The sequence below is a fragment of the Camelina sativa genome, chromosome 8, assembly GCF_030686135.1.
Source record: "Camelina sativa cultivar CO46 ecotype springtype chromosome 8, ASM3068613v1".
Lineage (NCBI taxonomy): Eukaryota > Viridiplantae > Streptophyta > Magnoliopsida > Brassicales > Brassicaceae > Camelina > Camelina sativa.
Genome location: NC_141887.1, coordinates 22,409,792 through 22,413,697, shown reverse-complemented (window position 1 = coordinate 22,413,697; position 3,906 = coordinate 22,409,792). Strand labels below are relative to the sequence as shown.

General features: G+C 30.6%; 1 pseudogene across 1 annotated transcript; it reads right to left on the bottom strand.

Annotated features, from left to right (window-relative positions):
* Positions 1–2,934: 2,934 nt before the first annotated feature.
* Positions 2,935–3,553, bottom strand: LOC147940326 (putative lipid-binding protein AIR1B pseudogene; annotated as a pseudogene). Its single transcript, XR_015564602.1, has one exon. The product of XR_015564602.1 is annotated as a putative lipid-binding protein AIR1B pseudogene (transcript).
* Positions 3,554–3,906: the final 353 nt, after the last annotated feature.

Genomic DNA, 3,906 nt, shown 5'->3' with positions numbered 1-3,906 from the left:
ACATAGTGATCTTCCCTACTTGAGGAGAGGAAACAAGAAGACCAACTCAAAGCTCTCTGTTTGATTCAGTCAACAATTATATTGAATAGGTCATTTTTCTTCCAGTTAAATAATTCTGGTAAATCCAAATATTTTCCTTGTCCTCCTTCTTTTTGGATCCGTAGAAGCTGTTTGCTTTTATTTTTATCTCCAATAGGGTTTTAGTAGAGAAAATGATAAATAATTTGGATTGATTATCGGTTGATCTGATGCTTTCTCATATTTTTGTAGAGAAATTTTAGATCTGATCGGCAAAAAACATTTTATCATCCGCAAAGAGCAAATGATTTACTCAAAGACTTCCTTCTACAACTCTTATCCCTAAAAAAAATCTAGAGCTACCAAAAGGTAACGGTCGTTATATTATGTCAGTATACATATATAAGGATATAATCTGAAATCTTAGGCTACACCACATAGTTAATAATAGTTAAGTGATTGAGTGAGAACGAAGTTGAACTTTTGGTGTACATATATTTCTTTCTGAAAGTTTGACCCGAAATATTGGGGACGGGTAAAGGTTTTCATAGAATATAATTTGTTACCAAAAGAACATGGTCCACACTTCATAATATTTGTTAACAATTCACAATCTAAACTCCCAAGAATTTAGTTGAAATATACAATTGTGTCGTGTCCTTTTCGATTTTCATTGGGCCAGAAATTTTAAAAAAACATATTTTAATCCACACTTGATCAGAATTTTTAAAATAATATTAAAAAAAGAGAAAAAAATATCAACGAGTTTATCGAGTCAGAAAAAAATTCAAAACAAAAAAAAAGGAATTCAAAATCCGTAAAATTAAAGATAAACTAAAAAAACAAATTTTAATCTTCACTGATCAAAATTTTAAAATAAAAAGAAAAAGAATTAACAGATATAACAATCAGAAAAATCAAGAAAAAAATCAAGATTCATATTATAAATACTGAAATTAAAGATAAATTAAGAAAGAAAATTGACGTTTTAGTAAATCTAATATCAGTTGAGACGAGACTTACATTAATATATAAAAACATAGATGTGAAATTTAATAATTGTCAATTGGTTTTGAGTCGGAAATCTATGCATTTTAATATAGTGTTATAGTCTAACAGAGACTAACTGAAATAAAACCAATATATAGTCCGCCAACTCAAAAATAATAGTATTAATTTTATGTGAGATTTTTATGGAATTATGACAAAAGTTAATTTATAAAGAAATTTAATCAGAATAAAAAGTCATATGTGTTGAAAATCTCACATCTTCAAACAAACGAAGCTCTAGCAACTCTGACGACAATGAGAGTTGTGAGTGAATCCGAATTCACCAACATCTTCTTTGCTTCAGACTCGTTGACTTTAGTCTAATTACTCAATTGGGAGATCCAAGAGATTCTATATGATATACTAATTTTCTTTTCTTTTTTTGTTAATGATCTGGCTAAAGATGATCTTATTGTTGTAATGAACCCTATCTTAGTGAAATGAGAAAAGGAATGATTTACCCAAAAAAAAATGACTTCTAAAATTTTATATCAAAAATAAGGATCGTCAATTTTCTCATTACAAATTACTTTTGATTATGAATCTTATAATCTAAACTCGCTACAGCTATAATATTCTAAAATTAACATACTCTTGTTCTTGGGTATAAATCAAGATTCGAACGGAAAACAGTTAGATTTGCAATTTTGTAAACTCTATTAACGAAGTTTAGAGTTCAGAGTACATAGCTGATTTCAAATAACGCTTACTATTTATAGTTAATAACTTTTTGTGACGATTCTATAACAACTCTAGCCCATACATGGCTTTTTGAAATTGGATGCAGATTTAATTAATCTCTGATTAGTGTATGTATGTATAGTTCACGTGTACGTACGTGTGCATTAACAAATCCAATACTCACGGACCAGATTAACGAATCCTTATGGTATTTTTAAAATAAAATATTTTTGTCTTTTATATGTTTGGGAAATCTCATTAAAATTAGTTACAATTTCATTTCAATTTATCTAATTTTTAAAATTTTATAATTATTTACATAATTTGCTATTTTAAACTTTCAAAATGGTTTCTGTATTTGCCGACCCATAAACCATAATTAATAGACAAATTTCACAGTTCCTTTTTGCTTACATATAATGACAATTTTAATTTTAATTTTGTGTCATAGTAAAAATTAGTTAAATTGTTATAATAGAAGAAGATGAAGGGAGATGTGACAACAATTTCATAGTAACTTTCGTATAGTTTAATATTTTATTTTGTAAATGGGAAATTGCAATATCAACGAAGCAAAATTGTGTTCTGCGTCCAAATATGTAGTTGGAATCTCTAGACTTCACCATACAAATACAATTCATACATCTGTCTTCGTGGCTAAGTACTTAGCCAGGAAAGTATCAAAAGATTGTCTGTGTTCTTTCTATTGACAACGGGTAAATCATGTTTCAAAAAGATGGTTCTTTATCCATCATTCATCACTCGAAAGGTTTAGTTGATAGGACGGCTTGTCTCGCAAAGGTATCAATTTCATTTTACAAATTTTTTTGATTTCTGCAAAGATTGAATGATTATGTCCCAAGTCAAGCCAAAAGTCGATTACCGTATGATTTATGATTTTTCGCTTTTAGTATAGTTACTTTAATACTTTAACTTCTAATATATTTTTGAATACTATGTTCTATGTATACTTCTTTAACATCACAATATATATAGTTCTTATATCCAGTTCTGCAGAAATATCTTCTCTAGTTTGATACTTTTATTAATCAGATTCGTTTTTGCCAGCAATGGTCTGTTTGTACATGTCTTAATGTTTACAACGGAATACTAATAAGGGCATGTTTTGTAGTGATATATATAGTATTACAGTATAATGTCACCTTGGTTTTTAAGATAGGCATATAGACAACGACATCGGTTCATACTTTATTAATCATATCCGGAAGACAAAGTTACAAAGAAGAAATGGAGGAACAATGAAGCAAAGGAGTGCAAACTTGCCGATTACACACACACAACCCCACTATCCATTATTATTGCATGACAACGTCAATAAAACGAAACATCAACTGTATGATTCATTCATTTTATAGGTAAGTTATAAGTGTTCAACTTACAAGCACTGGTAGTTCGCTGGAGCTGTTCTACCGCAAACATTGAGGAGTACGGTGAGATCGATGGGAAGGTTAAGGTTGATTCCAAGAACGTTAGCCTTGACCAAAGTGCAGAGGCAGGCTGCGGCCTCAAGGTCAGCCAAGCCTTGGATGAGAGTGCAGCATGGCTGTACAGGTGGGCTTCCCACTGTTATGTTCACTATCTTGAGAACATTTGCGCACAGAGCGACCTTAAGGGTATCATTAGGACAAGTCCCTGTGGTCGCAGTGGTGTAAGTGAAGAAGAGGAGGTTGAGGGAAAGGAAGAGTGCAAGGGAGGTTCTTGGAGCCATTTGTTTTGGGAGTTGAAAAGGCTTAAGAAGTATTAGTGAGTTTAAGTTTGTATGAGATTGGTGGAGAGAAATGTTAAGTGTTTAGTGGGTATTTATAGGGTTTCCATTAGGAGATAAATGTGAAGGTTTGCACTAGGAGACAAATGTGAAGGTTCCGATGAGTTGACTAATTTTTCTTTTAAAATATGATTCAATTGTTCAAATTAGCTGGTTCTCTCTAAAAGTATATGGTTATAATTTTAAAGAACGTACAACTTGGTGCCTTGGTGGTAAGAAATTATATGTCTAAAAAAACAGAAAAATTGGTTAATTAATGAGATCGTTTTAAACTTTTAACACAAACTTGAGATCTAAAGTCAATTTGATAGTGTGGAAAAAAAATCCAAATTCGTCGAACTTAAAAGAAAAAAAATTGTGAATACTAATTT